The 22,771-nt window shown below is 36.8% G+C and overlaps 1 protein-coding gene across 2 annotated transcripts in view; it reads left to right on the forward strand.

Annotated features, from left to right (window-relative positions):
- Positions 1-546: 546 nt before the first annotated feature.
- Positions 547-22,771, forward strand: part of e(y)3 (PHD finger protein enhancer of yellow 3) — a 64,495-nt gene continuing 42,270 nt past the window's right edge. For both annotated transcript variants that reach the window (XM_089092481.1, XM_089092483.1), the window contains exon 1: positions 547-650. The gene's annotated coding sequence lies outside the window, so the exon portion shown is untranslated. The remainder of the gene's footprint in view (positions 651-22,771) is intronic.

Consider the following 22,771-nt stretch of genomic DNA (forward strand, 5'->3'; position numbering starts at 1 on the left):
AACTAGGAAGTTCAACCCCCCCCCCCCAATGAAAAGAGGCTTGGGACGCCCCTGACTGTGATTACTGGGTTTCATGAAATACAATGACAGGGATCATAAAAACACAAACATGAAGGGAAGCGAACGCTACCGTTTATTGAATAGCGAAAGACTAAGAAATCTGAAAGAAGGTTCTTGGTCCTACAGATATTTCAGTGTTGTTGCTTGTGTCGCGTTATCCTCGAATTTGCTTGTTCATTATGTAGGACGTGGTATCGGAGTTTTAAAGGGCCTCGATGTCGACAAACTCAACTGTTTATTTGGATTTGAACGATACGCCACTCGGGGTGTTTTGAACAGATTTGAAACTCCTTTCTCATCAGAGAAATTGGTGTCAGCCAATGGCACGTCACAGGAGAAAAATTAGTGGCGCGCCATGGCACGCCGCCGTTTTCCCTAAAAATCAGCTACTCGCCGCTGAAAAGAAAACCGGCGCGGCATCGGGGTCTACTGTGCACCAGAGTAAATAGAGCAAAAATGTGCAAAAGGGCGAAAATAGAAACACTGCTCAAAGTTTACAAAAGAAAAGAAGACAACAGTCTTCTGGAATTAGCCTAGCCTACTACTGTACAACTGTTGTACATACATTTGGTCTTGCATATACATAAATAGTAGGTTTACTTTATATATTCTAAGTTGATCTTTGGTAATAATAGCTATAAGCTTGGTATGTTTTCCTTATGTCTTTGACAGCAACTAAAACCAAGGACAAGAAACCCATTGACATTAGGCTATTGTTCTGTTGAGAGTCAAATAGTTCGGGTAAAGTTCTACGAAATCATATTATTGAGTTAGGAATAAAGTGAAAACACCATTTGATGCCTTTTTGTAGCCTATGCTGATTACAAATATAATAATCATTTCTATCGGAAATGAATTTCAGCCCACCCCTATAGGCTATATGCCAATTCAGGGTTAGGTTATGTTGTAGAAATATATACCCTGAATTGGAATATATAGGGGGGGGGGGGGTTGAAATTAATTTCCAATAGAAATTATTACTATCATAATCAGCATATAAAAAGGCATTGAGTGGTAGGCCTATATTCACTTCACAGTTTTTATAATTATCCAGTAAGTTTAGCACAGATGATTTCTGGCTCTTCATTCTTGGTGTGAACAAAAAGCTCCTCCCACTTATTTGTGCACTTATTGGTGAGCTGGACAAGTGGTTTTGTCAGTACTTGTTCCATAGGTGATTATTCTTTGTGTACCCATGAAAAGATCTAATGCTGCTTATGTTTATATGTTCTCTGGGGCACTTGCACCTTGGTCTGGGTTTTTATAATGGGTGAGATAGGGAAAGATCATACTGCTCATTATATAAACTGTGATTCACTTTATGTGTAAGTCAATAATATGATTTGGTAGAAATTTACCCCTCCACTTCTTCTCTCTAGAGGGTCCTGACCTTTGATGACCTTTAAAAATCTTTGTGTTATAAAAGTAAGACCTTGCAAAATTGATTTTCTGCTTAAATAAAGTACAACAAAATTGCTGGTAAACATTTTGCAGTTCATATTATTGACTTACAAATAAAGTGAACATACTGTAAAATTCCTTTTTATGCTTTTACAAATATAATAATAATTTTTTTGCAAATTAATTTTACCCCCACCCCTATATAAACCGATTCAGGGTATATATTTGCACACTAGGGGAGTGGGGGTTGGGGTAAAGTTTAAACTTACCTCTCATTTGCATCAGAAATAAACTTTACCCCCACTTCCCTAATGTGCAAATATATACCCTAAATTGGTTGAATTGGTGTTGATAACTTCTTTGTGTAGTTACAAAAATGAAATAGACCAACCCTTGGGGCCCTTTAGGGGCTCAAGATGCAATTTGCAATAGAAGCAATTATTGAATTATGAAAGAGCATAAAAGGCATCAAATGATATTTTCACTTTCATCCTAGTTAAATTATAGTGCCACCTAGAAATTTAACCAACTTTGCTCAATCCTAATTTATAAGGTTGTAAAGATATGCTAATACATTTCCTAAATTAAAAAAAACAACATTGATATGGTTTAAAAGTCTACTCAAATAACAAGAATTGCATTTTGAGAACTAAAGCCAGAGAAAAAGAAACTGCTAACTAAAAATTAAGGTAAAATGGGGAAGGCATCAGGAGCACTACCATCAATACATCAACAAAATCTGCCATAACATCAACAAAAAGTCTGTCAGAACATCAACATGTCAGGACATTGACAGTCATAGTTGCTATCCATCAAAATGTCAACAGTCATAACATCTACACATCAGTTCATTGCCAGTCACAATTGCTACCTGTCAGAATGTTGACAGACATAACATCAATATATCATAACATTAAATTTTTTTTCATAATTAAAATCTGTCAGAACCACTAACCATCAGAATGTCAACAGTCATAAAATCATCACATCATAACATCAAATTTTTTCATAGCATCTGAAACCTTAAAAATTTAGTTTTTTTGTGGTTTAAGGGGGAAAGGTGTCTAGATTAGGTTAGTTTACATATTTAATGCATGCTATGCTTTACCCTACCCCACTGATGTGCAAATGTATAGCCAAAATTTGTTTCTAAACTATTATATACTTATTACTATTATATAAACTTAAAAATTTTTTACATAGCAAAAATCTGTCAGAACCACTAACCATCAGAATGTCAACAGTCATAACATCAACACATCATAATATCTAAAATTTTTAAAGATATTATGTCTGTTGATGTTCTGATGGGTAGCAATTGTTACCTTAAATTACCTTAAATCACAGCTTGGAGTGAAATAAGGACTTTTGATCCTGTTGAATCACTCCTTGTGATGACTGTTGTAGTTGGTTAAGTTCTGGTGGAAGATTCTGGTGCTTCCCAGTCAAACTTCCATGGTGTATCTTTCCACTCAGCATCCAGATGGCGTTTGAAAGCATCTGTTGATTCAGCAGCAACAGTGTCTTCCTTGAGGTTATTCCAGAGGTTCTTGATCCGATTCAAGAAGAAATTGCATCTTGCTCCAGTTGTAGTGTGATGTTTGCAGATTTGTCTAGGGTGTCCCCGTGTTTTGTGGGAGGTGTCAATCTCCAGGATCTCATTTTCTCAATTGGTTGAGAGGAGTTTGTGCGCCTGGATCATGTCTCCACGTTTCCGTCTGTATACTAAGGAGGGGAGGTTGAGTTCCTTCAGCCGTTCACTGTATGTCTTGTTTTCCATGCCGGCAATCATCTTAGTGGCCCTTTGTTGGATTTGCTCAAGAACTGCCTTGTCCTTTTTGAATCGAGGGGTGGCCAGTATCGACCCCACCTCCAGTCTAGGTCTTACTAATCCTTTGTAGAGTTTGGTGATTACGTGTTTACTCCTACTGGTGATGCTGTTTGATGATGCCTAAGGCTCTACTAGCATTGGCTGAGATGTTCTGTGAGTGGGAGCTGAATTTCAACTGGGAGTCAACGATGACGCCAAGGTCTCTCTCCTCCTGGACAGGCTCAATTGTGTGGTGACTTCCAGAATTTTGGGTCATGAGGTACTGATGTTTGGGGTTTTTGTGTCCAAAGTGTATGACCTTGCATTTTTCTGCATTGAATTCCAGCAGCCATCTTTTGACCCAGGAGCACATGTGGTTGAGATCAGTTTGGAGGGATTGGATGGAAGAAGAGGTATTGGCAGGACCTATGAGTTTCAAATCATCTGCATATAGGGTGGTTTTGCTGCTGGTGATGAGGGGTAGCTCATTTATGTAGAAGTTGAACAGGGTGGGGCCCAGGACGCTGCCCTGGGGAACCCCACTAGTGACTGATTTTGTCAGAAAGGACATGGCTGTTTGGTCCGGTTGTCACTTTCACTTGCTGTGTTCTGTCCCTCAGAAAGTCCTCTGTCCAACTGACCACTTGTGGACTAACAGAGTAAGTAGCCTGTGAATGAGGTATCAGTGACAAACCTTGTCAAATGCTTTGGCTAGGTCCAACAATATTATATCCACAGGTAATCCTCTCTCTAGTAGGTCAGTTACAAGACTATATGACTCAAGAAGGTTTGTGTCCACCGATCTCTTTGAGCGAAAACCATGCTGACTACTGCTGATAAATGAGTTGGCCTCAAGATGGTTAATGATACGCTTATTTATGATTCTCTCCATGACCTTGCATGCCACACATGTAAGGCTGATAGGTCTGTAGTTTGCTGCAGAAGTTTTGCTACCCTTCTTGTGAATTGGGATGACTATTCCCTTCTTCTAGTCCCCTGGAAGCTTTCCTTGTGCCAGTGACAGATTGAATAGTTTTACCAGTGGGGCTGATATTGCAGGGCTTAATTCCTTCATCAGTCGTGGGCTGAGACCATCACGTCCCGTCGATTTATTGGGATCGAAGTCCTTAAGCTGTTTGGTTACTTCTTTGATTGTGACTGGTGAGTGTACCATCGGGAAGGGAGTGTGAGCCTGTTCTGCTGGTGGGGGGGGGGTTGATTGGGGGTCATTCATGGAGAACACTGAGGCAAACTGCTGATTAAGCAGGTTTGCTTTTTCAGAGGGGCAAGAGGATAAAGAGTTGTTGTTTACCAGGTCTGGTATGGAGTGTCTGCCTGGCTTCTTATGGGAGATGTATTTCCAGAATAATTTTGGGTTTTCCTTAATGTTTTTGGCCAGTCGTTCTTTGTAGTTTGAGGTCAGTTTTCTAGTTTCTTTTCTGAGGAGGTTCCTTGCAGTTTATTACTGCTTGTACAAAGCTGTAGTCTTTTGTTTCGTGTACCTCTCCCAAAGTTTTCTTTTCCTGTTGCATAGTTTCTTGATTTTTGGGGTGAGGAAAGGTAGAGTTTTGGGTTTCTTTTTCCATGTTATGCTGGTGTGTTTGGCTTGGCTCTCTAGTAAGGTCTTTTTTAGAGTTAGCAATGAGGCTTTAACATCTTCTGATATAAGTGTTTCCAGGTTAGCATCCAACAGCTCGTCCACCATCATCTTGTAATTTGTAAAGGATTGCTTGGTATATGTTTATGGTTTGGAGTTGAGTTGAATAGGTGAGAAAACTGGCTTGTGGTCACTTTAGCCAACTGGACTGAGAGTGTGTGTGTTGTTCACCTTTTCTGGGTCATTCGTTATGACTAGGTCCAGTACGGAGGGATTTTGTCCTGGCCGCATTCTTGTGGGCATAGTTACTGTTTGGTACAGAAAGTTGTCGGAGAGGGCTTGTACTAATGTGTTTTGTTCAAGGCTTGACTTGGTCATACCTTGACCATCTACCCAAGACACGTTTGGGAGGTTGAAGTCCCCTGTCATGAGCAGGGTTGCCTTTGGGTAATTGCATAGTATGAATTGCATCATTTTGGCAATTGCTCTTTCAGAGGACAGCTGGCAAGGGCTGCTGGGGCTCTTGTAAATTGAGCTTAGGACAAACATTTCGTTAGGTAGGGACAGGGAGACCCATTGTGACTGTTAATGAACTGATGTGCTGATGTTATGACTGTTGAGGTTCTGACAGCAACTGTGACAGGTAGCAACTGTGACTGTTGATGTCCTGACATGTTGATGTTATGACTGTCAATGTTCTGACAGATTTTCCTTGTTGACAAAATGATGTTTAGTGCTTGTGTCAGTTAGATGAACCCTGGTAAAATCTTGTTTTGTCTAAATTTCAATAGGTATAGACCTGTCATGTGGGCAAATTTCAGGACCCTCTAGAGAGACAAGGAGTAGAGGTTGGTACTTCAAAATACCTTCCAAGGACATACTTTAGCCTATAGACCCATTTCTGAAAGTTTCATTTTCCTAACCTAACCCCTTTCCAAGATAGCCAAAAGTAGCTAAAGTAGAATTTTACCACCAAAACTTTTTCAAATAAAATTTTGATAGCAGTAGATACATCAAAAGAATTAGCTTTTTATTCTGATCCCAAATATATAAATTTCATTAAGTTTAATGTTACCCATCATTAGTCAATAGTCTAAAAACATATGTATTATTTTAAGAAAAGGGGAAAACACTCTCTTTTATCCTAGTTATTTGTTTTTTTTGCCAGGTGTGATTGTATCATACAAATGACCCTATAAGATCACATAGAGAAAAAAATGAGCAAAAATGGAGTTTTTAAATGCCAAATGAAAATACTGACAAAACACAACAATATGAATGTGAAAAAAAACAAAAATTAATAGATGAATAAAAATCAATAAAAGCCAAAAATTATAAGAATTAAAACCAAATGCCTAGCAACCATAAAAGTAAGTCATTCATCAATATCAATAATAGGTGAATCCCTCACTTTAATGGTTGTTAGGTATTTGGTTTTAATTCTTGTAATTTCTGGCTTTTATTGAATTTTGTTCATCTTTTATTTTTTTGTTTTTTCATTGGTTTTTTCACATTGACTTTCTGCATTTTACTTTGTTTGTTTTTTCTTCAGCACTCTCATTGAATATATTTTTTGGTTTCATGCTGAAGAAGAGATGCATCTTTCCCCTTGAAATATTTGGTTTGTTGTGTTTTGTCAGTGTTTTCATTTGGCCTTTAAAAACCCCATTTTTGCTTGTTTTTTCTTTCTTAATGCTATGTCAGGCCAATGTGGTTTAAGAAATTATCTTTTTCCCTATAAGATTAGGAGAGGGCTCATTCAAATGGAAATTAAAATTTCTAGTGTCTTTTTTAAGGGATCAAAAAGATTGATGGACAATTACTCCCCCCACCCCTTTCCCCCCCCATGTCATCTGATCAAAAATTTTAGATAGCCATCCTGTTCAGCATAGTTGAAAGGTTCAATACCTATGCCTCTGGGGATGACATGACCACCCACAGTCCCCAGGCAAAGGGCTGAAGTTACAAATTTTGCCCATTGTTTGTGTATAGGCCTAGTATTTGTTATCTGGATGCCCAGAGACAATTTTCAAGGGGGGATTTTGGTATAAGCCTAGAGAAGGAAACATGTTCCCTGAAACAGAGCTCCCTTTACAAAACTTGTTTGCAGTGGATGCTAAAGGAATTGCAGTGGCATTGACATGGAATTCATGAAAAAAGTCTATTGATAAAGAAAATATATTTCTATGAAAAAGTAGATAGTATCTTGTTTCAGAAAAATAGCCAGAATCTTGAGTTGACAGTGCTGCAAAGGGATTTTCCATGGGAGAAATTCTTCCTGGGGAATTTTCTGCATAAAAAACTTCACATTGGGGAGTGGGTTCTGGGAAACCTTTTCCATGGGAAATTTCTGGCATAATTTGAAAAAAAAAACAACTTAATAACCAAATAAAAAAACAAGTCTTTTTTTCAAATGAAAGTAGGCTTGGGAGTATTTTCTAGGTGGAATTGTCCACAGATGGGGAAGGCAGATTTCCCAGCCTCATTTGAAAACAAACAGAAATTATTCTGTATATGAGGAGGCTGCCCCCTCCTCAATAGCTTGCTTTTTAAACTAATGTTTGAATTTTGTTCAAACTTTGCAAATTTTCCATGGAGAATTTTATATGGAGGGGAAGGCAGATTTCCCAGCATTATTTGAAAACAAACGGAAATTATTCTGTATATTAGGGCTTTTCCCTCCTGAATAGCTTTCTCTTTACACTTAAGTTTGAATTTGCTTGAATTTCTTTAAGAAAAACTTTTAATATGAGTAAGAAGCTTTTTTAAAGTACTAAAAAACTTCAGCATAAAGAGTGATGGATTGAGGAGAGGGCAGCCTGCAGTCCCCTCATATATGGAATAATTTCTTTTCATTGTAAGTTTTAGTGTTGGTCCTTACTTTAAGTTGAAAAAAAAACTTTTTTACTTAACAAATCCAGAGCCTAATTTATGCTCAGAGGTTTTTTTGGAAGGATCAGAGGTTTTTTTTTTAGTATCATTGGATTCCTTATTTTATGCTCTTTTTAAATATCATGTTTGTTTTTATAGCATGCAACCCCCCCCCCCTCCCCTAATGGTTGCATATATAGATTAATAATATATTTGGTAAAATTCTAGTTTAAAGGCTTCTTGCTATGTTGGAAAGCTGTTGAGTCAAGTGAATAAAACTATTTGGAATATATCCAGAGCCAAAAATATAAGCTGGGAAGGTATTACCCAGCTACTATATCTACCCGTTTGTTATTTTTTGGGGCTTAGAAGATTGCATATGCATGAAAGGTATATTACCTATCTTAATTCTGATAACTTGTTGCTTTACTGTAACTTTGATTCTTCAGTCACTTTCATTGGCTTTAGTTTTTAAAAATACAGTTCCTGTTGCTTAAAGAGAATTTTAACATGTATTAAGGGCTTTTTTTTCCTAAATTCAAGTAACAGATTTTTGGATCTTTAAAACCATTTGTTTAAGATTAAGCAAAGGTATGAAGCTCAAAACCCTTTTCTTGTGCCTTGTTTGAGAAGATTGATTTTGGAAGGTTTCACTTTTATAACACAAAGATTGCAAAAGGTCAGTGCCCTCTGGAGGTTGAAGGAGTGGAGGTGCTTCAAATGTCTTCCCAGGAGATCATCAAGGCTCTGGATAAATTCCTGAGAATTATATTCAATTAAATTGACTACTTTCCTAGACAGCAAGAAGCCTTTAAACTAGAATTTTACCATATATTTCTTTTGTTGTTTTCCATCTCATGATACATCATATCAAACAGTTTATGGTAGCAAACTTTAAGTAAAGACCAACTCAACCAAATAGCAACCCCACTCTAGAGGTTTCAAGCTCTTATCCTAAAAAATGTGGAAATTTGAAGTTTTGCCAGATGAAAGATCACAGATGCATGTTTATATATTGTCTGTTTTTTTTTTGTTTTTTTTTTACCAGATGTGATCATATCAAACTAATGGTATTAGAAGCAGTGGTATATTTAGGATTTCCATTTTTTTTGGGGGGGGGGGGGAGAGGCAGGCACCAGCTAAAAGCTATCAGAAGTCCAGAAACTTACTGAAAAATAAGTATTTTACTGGCATAGTCCCCATTCTGAGCTTATTTATTACTATGCTATTAAAAATATTAAAACTCAAAAACAGAAATTATTCTGTATGTGAAGGCTTGCCCCCTCCCCAGTACCTTGCTCTTTATGCTAAAGTATGACTGTTTGCCCCATTTTTTTAAAGAATTATATCTTTTAGCCAGACACAGTCTTCAGGGCAGGGGTTATAAGTTATGTCCTGGGGGTATATAGTTTTCATTCACCACTCGTCTGATGAACATTGCCTTGGGGAGTGTTGCTTGCAAGTGAAATACAAAATAGAATTTAGACTCTTGTGATAATATCTCTGGACTGTTATTTATATATGATTATTGATTGTGTTTTGGATTACTGAAGCAGGAATACATAAGCAGTGTCCATATGTCTTGAAATTTAAATCTGTAATAGAGGATTTTTATTTATATATTTTTCATACGGATAACCTTGAAACCAGATACTTAACTATTCAATTGGTATTTAATGTGACATTTCGGAAATAAGTATGAATCATTTTGCTGAATGAAAATCTGTTTTCATTCAGTGTTGCTTGCAAGTGAAATACAAAATAGAATTTAGACTCTTGTGATAATATCTCTGGACTGTTATTTATATATGATTATTGATTGTGATTTGGATCACTGAAGCCGGAATATGTAAGCAGTGTGTGGGAGGACTGAAATTTTTGAAAAATGAATAACTCAAACGGCATGAATAACGCAAAGCAATTATAGCTTTAACTGAGGCAATGCCTGAGGGTACAGCCAGTGCTCAGTTTTTACAGGAAATTAATTTCAAGCTAAATCTGATACCACAATTAATTGAGGCTACTGAAAAGACTTTGCCAGAAGTTTTAGTGAAGGTTACATCAGTTGAAAGCCAGTTTTCTTCTTTGAACCAAAAACTATCTGACAATGCCAAAGCTTGTGAAGATATGAAAGGAGAAATTGAGATGCTTTGTAAGAATTTACGAGCAGCTACCATGCGGGCTGATGCATTTGATGAAGAACTGAGAAGACGTAATGTTGTCCTATATAACTTCGAACCTATTAATCCTGCTATATATACGCTGAAGCAAGAAGTAATCGTGGTTCTTAATAAGTGTATACCGAATTTAAATCTGAACTGTTGTGATGTAAAAGACGTGTTCAGAATGCATGTGGGACCAGTCTTACTAAAGATGAACTCTGTTGAATTTTGCGGGATAATTCTTAAGTCTAATCCCCTTTTGGAGAGGAATGGGTTGTCGGCTGCCCCTGATTATAGTGCCAGGCAAAGGGAAGCCCGTAAAAACCTTAAACCAGTCTTAGAGTACGCTTTGTCAAAACACCACCAAGCTAGGCTTAGGGGTGAAAAGTTGTACATCGACGGCAGAGTGTTTGTTTATGACTTTCCTTTGGAATGTGTTAAGGAAGTAACCACCAGCTCCAGTGAAGTGAACAAACAGGGGCCTCCTTGAAACGGGTCAGCAGAAACAAGAGAAGTCGAACTAGCTAATGAACTGGCTAGCAAAAAAAATGGACATTTCCGTTGCAGGCAGAGTGGTGTCTGAAAGCTCTGAGAGTGATAGTCAAACCGAGAGTGATATCGAGATGGTGATCGAATTTAAGATACGTGATCCAAAACCGCATTTCTTGAAAGGGGCTCCGCGTCCTGTCCGGAATTCTCCAATAGTTGCAAAAAATACTGAAAAGCAAAAAGCCTGGGAGGTCATAAGTCCGGATGATCAAAATTCTATTGATGCCCGTAATGTTGCAAGAAAGGACTCTAGACTTGGTGGCGGAAGAGCTAACTACTGAGGTCAGTCAAGGAGCACCAGAGCTGCATCATCAAAAGATTATTACAGACTTTTATACTTACCTGATGAGCCAGAAATGCCCTTTGTCCTGCCAACACATGACCAGCTTGTTCTAAGTGAATAGGGACAGTGTGGCCATGTTAACCCTATGCGAGTAATCATATGGAATGTCCAGGGTGTGAGAAATAAGGTTGAACAAGTACTGAAGGACCTAGGTGGTGTTGATATTATTGCTCTTGTGGAGTCGTGGCGTAGTGATGATGCAGTGCCTTATTTTGAAGGATACTGGGTAGAAAATGTGGCGCATAAACCAGAAAAGAATATGAGATATTATGGAGGTATTTTGTTGTTAATTAAGCAAGGTCGTTTCCGTAAACATTCTCAGATTTCTAGTGTATCCAAGAATATTATATGGGTTCGGATTCATCTTGTTAGTGGTAAAAGTTTGATTTTAGGTACCATGTATATTGCCCCCCATAATAGTTTGTATGTAGTAGAAGTGACATGGCATTTATTAGAGGAGGAGCTTAGGCAATTGCGATCACGTTTTGATAAGGATTATTTTTTGGTGATGGGGGACTTTAATGCTTATATGGGAATATGTAAGGAGATTAATCAAGTTTCATTTGTTGGTACGCTGAACCTGATAACTGTTATTTATTAAACATCTAGAATGAGCAAAGACATTGAAAGGAAGGTTAATTGTTGGGGAAACGGGTTCTGGAACTGTCTTCACATAATGTATCATTGACTGAAAATGGGAAACCTGGGAAGGATAGGGAAGAAGGTGACTTTACCTGTCTGTCTAGGACAAACCCTAGTGTAATTGATTATGTTTTGGTTGGTATTGAGCTCGTGGCCCTGACAGTTGATGTTGAGGTTCTTAGGGTCGTAGGCTCTGACCACTTACCAGTTGAGATTAAGCTTTGCCTTGGAAGAGGAGTTCCAAGGAATAAAAAACGTGATAGTCCTACTAGTAGGGTTACAAAGGATCTTTGTTTTTCAGGGAAGTTTTTAAAGAGTGAATGGAGTAAAGAGGAGTTGGAGTTGACGAAAGAGGAGTTTTTGAGGCCTGAAATAATTGAGAAAGTTGAGAGTCTGCATGATGAAACAAGAGATATAAATGAAGTTTTGAAAGAATTTGGTTGTGTGATTTATGACTGTGCTCGCGTGTCAAAGAAACCATATATGAAAAGAAAAAATTGTTTTTTTGATGATGAATGTAGTTCTTTTAAAAAGGAGTTGGGGGAGTTATAAGATTTGGTAAAAGCTTGCTCTGTAGAGGAAGAAAGGCAGAGTTTGTTTTTACGGTTTAAGGAAAGAAGAAGGGAATGGAATAGGCTGAAATGGAGGAAAAAACGAGAGAACATTAGAGTGGAACAGAAAGGGATAGAGCAGAACTTTACGGTAGGTTGAAACCAGCTGTTTCGTGCATGAATAAGGTAAGAATCCAAACAACGGACAGATCAGTTACAACGCATCGAAATTGAAACTTGTGCTTAGTTTCTTGACAGTTATTGATGGAGATTCTTGTAGCCTAGATAGGGATGATTCAGGTACTGCTCTACCATTTCTCCTGAAAGAAAAAGATTATGAGTTAGTGAAGGAGGTAACCTCAGATGAAGTTAGGAATGTAGTTAAGAAGATGAAGGGAGGATCAGGGTCAGGAATGGATGGTATACCAGCAGTTTTGTTGAAAAGGTTTCTTGTTTTTTTTTTGCTAGTTTTAGTGAATATTTTTAATAGAATTATAAATAGTGGCGTATGGCCTTCCCTATGGAAAGTATCGATTATGGTACCTCTATTTAAGAAAGGTAGTCCTAGTGATCATGATAGCTATAGGTTGATAGCATTAGCGGAGGGTTATGGGGTAATTAAAGAGGAGCAGGGGGGTTTCAGGAAAGGGTATAGTACATCAGATAGAGCATTTGTGTTAAGTGCACTGATAGAGAAGTATGGATCAGGTAGAAATAAGGTGTATGTTGCGTTTCTAGACTTAAGAAAGGCATTCAACAATGTAGATAGAGCTCTCCTTGAAAAGTGTTTAACAGATGTAGGTTTACCTTTAAGTTTTATTTGTTTATTTGTTGGTATGTATTCTGGGACTAAGTCTATGGTCAGGGTTGCAGGTTCGGGATTTTCCAGGCTATTTGACCTTAAGAAAGGAGTGAAGCAGGGCAGCGCCATGTGCCCGAGACTGTTGTTTTTGAATGATATGGTGGAGTTTCTGGAAAAAAATGGGCTCCAAAGCTGTGTCTTGGAAAAATTAATTTTTCGGTGTTATTATTTGCGGATGACACTGCATTGGTGGCGAAGTCGGCAAGGTAGCTTCAGATATTACTTGATTTAATTGAGGAATATATACAAATGAAAAAGTTACAGCTTAATGTTATGAAAACTAAAGTGGTTGTTTTCAGTAAAAGGAATGAAAAAATAAATAATATATTTGTATTTGGAGGACAACAATTAGAAGTAGTTGAAAAAATAAAGTATCTTGGTTATATCTTCCAAAGTAATGGTGGATGGAGTTCTCATATTAAAGAAATGTTAAATAGGGGAAGAGCTGCAACATTTTCACTTTTCAGGAATAAAATTAGTGAAATAAAGAATTTGTCTTTGCATAAGAGGTTTTTTTTTAATCTAAGATTATGCAGATTGTCCATTACGGGGCAGAGGTCTGGGGACATGAGAACGCTGCCCAGTTAGAAAGCATTCAGCTAGGTTATTTTAAGAGATTGTACAGGTTGCATAGAATGAGCCATACCCAGTTTCTTAAAGGACACCCTGGACTGTGGTCTCTTAAAAGTTATAGGACAGTCCAAATGATAAAATTTTGGCTAAGGGTTGTACAGTTACCCAGTGATAGGTTACTGAAGGCTGTATATGATGAGTTACTTCAGCTACATAGGAAAAGATCTTGACCTTTTAAAGTTAAAGAGGTACTGGATAAGACAGGTTTTTCTTTTGCATGGAATGATGGCCTTGGACCAACTAGTCAACAATTACAGTTGGACAAGGAAATCAAGCGGGTACTGGAGGACCAGACGATACAGAAATGGGGTGAGGAGATTAAGAATTTGGAAACTTTATGGTATTATAAAGAGGTTAAGATAAGTTATGGTCAGGAATTTTACTTTAAGTTAAATTTACCGTTTAGATACCTTACATATTGGATGCAGCTACGATCTAATTGCCTTCCAATTCGTTCGAGATTGAAAGTTTTTGAGAGGAGGAAAAGTGTCCCGGACGGCAGGTTTGCTTGCCCTCTTTGCCAAGAAGAGGAGGAGAATTTGGAGCATTGTCTGAGTTGTTGTCGAGGTTTTTTAGGGACAAGGGAAAATTTATTTGGGAATGATGGAGTGCTGCTTCCTGATGTCTTGAAAAGTACGTCGTCACAATTTATTTGTCTAGCGGGAAAATATCTTGATGAGTATTTTGCAAAACGAAGAGAGTAGTTTTTATTTTTTATTTTTTTCTTTATTATTGTGACGAGTGCTGTAATTTGTTAATCTTGTATGTTATTTGTGTACATGGCCACATTTTGGCTTGAAATACTCGTTATCTTATCTTATATGGTTCTTATGGAAGGAATGCTTGTATAAACTTCAGAGAGAGCTCGTTTGATTGGAAATTGAAAGTTCTAGTTCACTTTTTAAGCGTCAAAAGATATCGGAGGGTAACCAGGCCCCCGCACGCCCTTTTTTCCCAAATGCATCCAATAAAAATTTTGAGATAGCTATTTTGTTAAAAATAGTTCAAAGATCATATAACAATACTCCAGTTCAAGAGAGATCCAAGGGCAACTAGCCCCCCCCCCCCGCCTTCTTTTTCCAAACCCATCTGATGAAAATTTTTAGATAGATATTTTGTTATAAATATTTCAAAGGTCGGATAAGGAAAACTGGTTCTTTTGAAAGGGATACTCGTATAAACTTCAGAGAGGGCTCATTTGAATGGAAATTAAAAGTTCTAGTTCATTTTCTGAGCGTAAAAAAGATCGGAGGACAACTAGCCCCTCCCGTCCTCTACGTCTTTGGGTTTATCGGATGGATAAATCCATCTGATAAAAATTTGAGGTGACCATTTTGTTAAATTAGTTCAAACATCAGATAATAAAACTCCAGGGGTCGACACAACCCCCCAGGGCCCAGGAACAGGCGTTGTAAGTTTTACTCTGGGTGTATATATGGTTCTTATAGAAGGGATGCTCGTATAAACTTCAGAGAGGGCTCATTTGATTGAAAATAGAAAAATTCTAGTTCACTTTTAAAGAGTCAAAAGTGATCAAAGGGCAATTAGCCCCCCCCCCCATGGCCTTTTTTCCCCAAACTCATTCGATAAAATTTTGAGACTGCCATTTTGTTAAAAATAGTTCAAACATCAGATAATAAAAACTCCGAGGTTGACACAAACTCATTTTTTTACTTTGATATTGTTACTTTGATACCTGTTTTGATACTTTGATAAACATTTGATTTTTAAAAAAAGTTTGCTTTGAAATACGGAACTCTTAAAAGCTTGAAACTTTTTGCAATCAAAACCGAATAATAATTAATTAAATCCAATCCAATCAGAATTATGATAGTAATTTCAAATTTTCTTATTTTTTTCAAAAGGTTATCAGTTAGTACTTACCTTAGACCTTAGCTCCTCCTGTACCTCCAGAGGCACACAGGGCGTCCGTTAACAGCCTCCAATCATCCCGCAAATGAGCTGCGGCGTAAATGTCCTAAGTTAGTACTTAGGATTAGAATAATACCATTGAACAATTTTCTCATTTGGTCAAAAAAGGAAAATCCTTCGGGTCCAAAAATTTCGGCATGATCTAAATTCCTAGAATGCATAAGGTTTTCCACTTTCTATTTAAATTCAAAAGTGTATGTTCTCATGTTATATTGATCATGGCTGCTGCGATAGCTGCACCACAGTAAAGAGGAACCATAGCCTATAGGAACCAAAGTTTAAATTTTTTTTTTTTTGAAATACGGTCTAGGGAGAAAAATTGGGGCTGATCTTTTCCCTCCTTGGAAAATCCTTCCACACGAAATCCATCTCCCGCCAAAGCTGCCCTCCGTGAAATTTCCCCATACGTAAAGTACAGCATCACAGAGAAAGTACAAAACATGTAGCTAAAAATGTTGTTTAGGTGTCATAAGAGGTATCTGATAACCCCATGCCCTCCCACTTTCCGTTTTTGGTTAAATCTTGAAAATCGCTAACATATTTTTCTGGCGTCCAATTTATTTCCGCATAGCATATTAAAAACTCCTTATTATAACTTGGAACTCCTAGAGATGTTTTCTATTGTAACCATCTCCCCCCATAAATCCCATTATTCTTATAAATTTGTATAATCTCTCTCTAGGCTTCTGAACTAGGGGGACTGTTTCCCCCCCCCCCCCGACCATATAGAAAAATTTTATTTTTTAACGAGTAGGGTAAACCCAATGAAAAATCAAGCTTCGAATTAGGTTTTTAACGAAAGTTTCTTTTAGCTGCTCAAGTATTTATTTTGTCAGCTAATTCCCTCCTCAGACGGTTCCCCCTCAGAAAAATCCTCCCCGCGTACAAAAATTTTCCTCAATCAAAATAACCTCATTTCTTAAAATTACCAGTTTATTTAAAATCACCTCTGACTCATTCTTTTTATTTTCTTCCGTTAAGGTACAAGGCACTTTGCATAGAAACATTTGCTGCAATTTATTCATTTGAAAACTTCACCCAATTCTTATTCCCTTCTTACTAGTCAAACCACACATTCTTGATGACAACTAGTCATCTGTAAGAGTTTGCTAAATGTTAGATTCCTGCTAAAATGTTACGAATTCTTGCCACTAGATTAAGTTATATCTATGCTTTTAATTTTGTGGAAAAAAATTCAGAATCGGTAATCCGGAAATTAATCAGCGAAGTAACGACCCTTAACAGAGAGACATGAAAACACTGTCTTAATAAATGTACGTCATTCCCTTTAAAACCCGTTCATTTCCGAACCACCTAACCTATTATCCAAGTTGAATTGTATGCTTTTTGTGCGTGGACAGCGTTCATCCCTTAATGGGTACTTTTCCACATATTGTGCTTTGATAGCATTTGTTAGGTCAATGTCTTTTTGCTGGGGACAAAGGGAAATAGAAATTGTAATTGGGGTTTGCTGGAGTCATATGACTTAGAAAGAACAAAAAAGTAATTGTTTTCCTAATATTTATTAGGCATTGCACAGGGGGCGGATCCAGGATTTTTTTAGGGGGGGGCAAAATAGGTCGATCCGATAAACTTGCGTTAGGAGCAAGTTTAATTAAGGCAAATTTGCGTTAATTGGGTAAATTACACTACTTTAGACTACGTTAGGGGGGCGCCCCCTTGCCCCCTCTGGATCTGCCACTGGCGTTGTATAATTTTGATCTTAACTTCTTGTTTGCAAGACAAATCACAGAAATGGAATTCAGTTCTGCATGATTAACATTGATTCTATTCTTCAAATAAAGGCTTCAAATTTTTCAACCAGCTCAATTAATTAGTCTAGGTTTGGCACTTAGCTTGTGTAACAGTATTGGTAAAGCCCCTTCTTCATCAAGACATAATATAGATGGCCACTCTGATCATCTTCATGGTAAAATTTAATTGATTGGGTACATATTAGTTCAATACCCCCCTGATTTAGTCCCAAACAAGTAAGATTTTTGTCTCTTCAATTCAAAAAATGGGCTTGGGTGAAATAGATTTAGCCCCAACAGAGACTACTGGAAAACTAAAACACTTCATTCAGTATTAAATGTTTTTCCCTCCCAAGCTTAGGTATCTATTACTGAAAATCTGTGTGAGTGTATATCTATTACTGAAAATTTTATAGTATGTAGGTCATATGTTGGTTGTGGCTGTTCTTGGTTTTCAAAACTAAAAATTTATTCTTTAAGTATAGATTATCATAAATGTTATAGCAAAATTAGAACACAAAAGGTGTGCTCTTAGGAAAATTTGATTTTTTGGTGATTGCTTGAATTACAGCAATTAAAAAAAAACAATAATTCATTATTTTGTGTAAAGCTTTCTGAACATTTTGAAATATGCCAGTGCTACTCTTGCAGCTATTAGAATCCTTTGATATGACTTAAGAACTTTCAAAAATTGATCACCTTTAGTTAGGTTTTCTAGTCAATCAAAAGAATAATTAGACCAAAAGTTGGCTGGGAGACCAGCTAAAATATACACGAAAACTCTGGAATTCCGGATTTAACTAATTTTCCTCCATATCCCAAAAAATCCCAAGGAAGGGTAATTGATCTTTCCCTCTGTGCATGTATGAATAAAATTCATTCCAAGTTATAAGTTTGCTATAGAAATACTGGTCAAATAACAAGGCTTTATAAGAGGTGACTTAGTCTTTTCTGACAACAAAGGATTTTAGGTATTTAAAACGGAATTGGGCCCCAAAGGCCTACAATAAGAAAAAAAGTGAGCATTGCCTAGAATGTACTAATGTACATTCTATAGAGCGTACTATACCTGCCACACACACACATCATTGAAGGTTATTCAAAAGAAGCAGATTCTCCAGATAAATGGAAAAATAGAGGCCAAAGATCTACTTTTTCCAATTTCGCTAGGCCTACCTACCTACACGAGCTTTGTCTGCAAGGTACCTATTGTTTGTCAGGGTACTGTTTGCAAATGTCAAGAACAAGATTCTATTTTTCAGAATCTTGTTCTGGAGGCATCCTTTGGACCATTTTAGAGTAGTTTTGTATTTATGCAGCAAGAAACAGGTATATTATGTAAAATTATTAAATTTCGGTATTAGAGGCACATGCTGAGAGACATGTCTCATAAGTTACTGATTTGTAATACCACAGCTGTAGATAAAGGGCTATATTGGTAGATTCCTCTAATAAAGTCCTCAAAATATGTGCAAACTTTGCATACCAATCTCATCCCCTATTAAGACTGAAAGTTGGTTTCTCCTCAGAAGACTGCCCTGTTTATGTATTTGTATCCTTTTATGCTAATTAGTACTTTCATGTAATCGTTGGTAGCTCAAGCTTATCTGCTGCAGCTTTATTATGTAAGGTGTCTCTTATTATCCACGAAACGTGAGCAGCTGTGATTTAACTGAATACCAGCAGGTAGAAAATATAATTTGATATGTTGATGATTGATTCAATCAATGTATGTATTTTGATATCCATAATACCGCGGGCAAACTACTTGCCAGGGGTTCTGGAAGTCCCTTCCCCACAATTGAAAATTAGAAATTTTATTGTAGTTTACGATTTGTTGTTATTTGATGTTTGTGGGAAACTTGTTTTTTTATTATCACCAAAAATAGTAAGTGCACAGTTCTGGTTGTTATAAAAAAAAAACACACATCACAATGTTACTGAAACAAATAAAGTGAAGATTGTGAAAATGCTCCTATGCTTCTAAGAAAATGTACGGATGTATTGAAATGATCTGAATGGTGTGTCAGCAATACCTCTCTTTAATGACAGCACTCTCAGCACAAACAAGATCATCTGGCAAGGGCTTCCATGGCTGGTGGCCCTAGTAGCAAAACTACGGTTCATGGGTAGACACCTCTAAAAATGGGCAGGACCCCTCCCAAAATTGAATTGTGGGTATGCTACCAATTGAATTTATCTATTGCTTGTTATAGTCTCTGGATGTTGAGTGTTTTCTCTTTGGGCTTGCTATTGACTCTTGCTCTTTTGTAGGTCATGAGCAGCCAAAGAGGAAACCCTCAGAGAAAACGAGCACAGAAGTACAATAACACAACTGCTTATAAAAATAATTTACATGGAGACACAAAGTTAACAAAGCTTTTGAACAGTATCCAAGTATGCTCTGTATGTGAACGGTGCAAAAATCAAATTGAATGGAGGATTAAATTTAATAAATATAAGCCTTTGAGTACTCCAGTCAAATGTGTAAAGTGTATGCAGAAGTCTGTGAAGTATGCATATCACATGATGTGTAGTCCCTGCTCAGAGAAGCTGGAGGTTTGTGCAAAGTGTGGAGAGAAGAAAGAAGTTCTCATGAAAGCGCCACCTACTGCTGCTGAACAAGCTCGCATGGATAGTGACTTCCAGAGGGAACTTAAACTATTGCCAGAAAGAAAAAGGAGAGGGCTGTTGAGATACCTGGACAATGCAGACAAAAGTAAGTCTTTGCTCGCTTGTCTTATAAAGTTTATTTGTTTTTTGTTTTGTTTGTTAGTTGAGTCCTATGTCCCTAAATTACCTTCATTAGAGGGTTATGTAGGTACTTGCAGTAGAGTAAAGAGGGTCAGACCAGGCTTTGTCTTCCCACTCCTTGAAGACCAAAAAGGCAATTAATTGCAATAAATTTAAGATGCATCATATTTTGCACTGAAAAGTTCATAAAGTTCTTATTTATCACAAAAAACTTTGGGAAAATGCTTTGAAAATAAATTTTTCCTCAATGCACATGTTGGTGTACACTTTTCCTATTTGGTAGGTGGGTTAGCTGGAGGGTCAAAAAACAAAACAAAACAGGTTTTTAGTTCCCAGTTTTTTGGGGGGGATGGGCTCTTTTGATAGTTTTTGTTGGAGGTCTCTCCCTCGTGGTTTGTGTATGTATGCAAGCGAGATGGAACTCTAAAGATTAACAGTCAAGTTTTGTATGAGATGAATGTGAAATACCGAACTTGGTTGGGTAAAATTCTAATCGAAACTCTTTATCAATGGCATAAATATAATTGAAAAAAAAAGAAAAACATTCTTTGGATTAGAAATTCTATCAGGATTGAGATATCAAGGTAGAATTAAGATTAGACTCAGCATCCGGAAATTGTTTGTTACCTTTCTATCGCTATTTTGTTCAGCTATTTTGTTCAGCATGGTCGAAAAATGTAATGACTATGTCTTTGAGGATGACTTAACCACCATAGTCACCGGGGGAAGGGCTGCAAGTTATGAACTTTGCCCATTGTTTACATATAGTTTTGGTTATTGGGAAGTATACATACTTTTTCAGGTTTTTTTTCTGGTATTGGGGGGGGGGGTCGGGGGCTACGTGGGAGGATCTTTATATGGAGGAAGTTGTCATGGGGGAAGGGACATTGCTATGAAGGGGGCTCCGGGTTTCCCAGCATTATTTAAAAAAACGATCTGAAATTAAATAAAAAACAATTTTTTCTACTGAAAGTAAGGAGCAACAACAAAACTTAAAACGAACAGAAACTATTACGTATATGATGGGTTTGCCCCCGAGTCAATACTACGCTCTTTACGCTAAAGTTTTTTCAGTATTGTGATGAGAGCTATATATTATATTTAAAGGTCTTCGTTTTTACGGTGTAATTTTTACAGAACTGGAAGAAAATTCGAGCTTTAGCGTAAAGAGGAAAGTACTGACTAGGGGGGAACTCCCTCATATATGCATTAAAAAAATATGAATATAGAAGTTCGTTACGTAAGTTAATTCGTAAGTTACGTATATTTATTACTAATAAAAACGTTCGTAAATAAAATTAAACAACTTTCAAGAAAACCATTTAAACAAAAAAAAGTAAAATTAATATGGAAATTTTGTTTTAATTATTCATCTACGGTGAGCCAAAATCAAAACCTGTATTAATTCTAAAGCGTTCAGAAATTAAACAAAAAAATAAGTTTTTTTTAACTGAAAGTAAGGAGTGACATTAAAATTTAAAACGAACAGAAATTATTCCTTATATGAAAGGGGCTGTCCCCTCCTCAACGCATCGCTCTTTACGCTAAAGTTTTAAGTTTCTGTTCGTTTTAAGTTTTAATGTCGCCCCTACTTTCAGTTAAAAAAACTTGTTTTTTTTAATTTAATTATTTTCTATGGGCCATCAAATGAGGCACTCTTGCTGCAGGTGTGAATTAATGCCCCCCTCCCCCCAAAGAAAAATACAACACACACACTCCCCATATTATTTTCTGATCTGTTCAAGTCCAAACATTTTTAAAGCTTAGCAAAATAGCAATTCCTTCATTTATACGATTGTAGGAACAGTTTGAATCTATAAATAGTCTAGCTTTATGTGCAACTGTACACTTATGTGGTCAAAGCCATTCATCCCCAAGTCAAATGTGAAAAAGTTCTATATAAATTTCTATTCGGTTATATTATGGCTAAAAAACACGCTTTTCAGTTTGAATTACAAACCTATAATCACCCCTCCTCACCCAAATAATTTGAACCTTATCCTTCCTCCCCCTAAAAAATCTAGCTGTGCTAAAAGGAAACCTGGACTGATATAGACCAAGATAGGTAGAAAGCAAAATGATATTTTTAAGTTTTCAATGATTCAATGTTGCTGAGTCAGTCGGGCTATACCTGGCCAAAAAGGGCTGAGAGACTTTTGTATGAGATCAATTCAAAGGACCTTTCCCCAAGTAAAAATAGAAAAATCATTGAGGAAGTCTTTACCACCCCTTTCTGTGGTTTGAGTCTGGCAGTGTCTTCATGAATAAATATTTTAAAAAGCAATAGAAAAATGTGGAATGCAAATTCTTCTACACAGACAGCTTCTATGATTGGTTCAAGATATTTGCCAGGATGATTTGGACAATTAAGGCCTAGAAGTATAGTTTTGAGAGATATTTTTCAAATTTGGAATTCAATTTCACCTACACCGACGTTTCCTGTGGTTTGTCCAGAAGATCTTCCAGTATAATTTGGACAATTCATTGTATGATTCCAGTATAATTCAGGCCTGTAAGAGTACAGTTTTGGAGAGATATCTCTTTAAAAAGCTCCTCTGCTATTTTTACTTACTTTGGCTTAATTTTCTAGCCCCATTTGATGGTATTGACTACATTCTTTTTTTCGTTTGCCCTGGAAAGGTCTGTTATCGCGCTGATTTCGCTTTTTTTTTTTTTTTTTTTTATTTATTTATTTTTTTTTTTTATACTAAATGAGTTTTTTTTTTTTAGAGAAAGACGACAGAGAAGTAGAAGATGAGGATTCGAATGCTGAGAATCAAACTAATAAGTCAAGTGATGAGGCATATCAAATAGCAAAAGAAAAACTAGCTAAAATGGCCCTAGAGGGTA

The sequence above is a fragment of the Artemia sp. Qi Xiang Cuo genome, chromosome 7 (assembly GCF_049724085.1).
Source record: "Artemia sp. Qi Xiang Cuo chromosome 7, ASM4972408v1, whole genome shotgun sequence".
Taxonomy (NCBI): Eukaryota; Metazoa; Arthropoda; class Branchiopoda; order Anostraca; family Artemiidae; genus Artemia; species Artemia sp. Qi Xiang Cuo.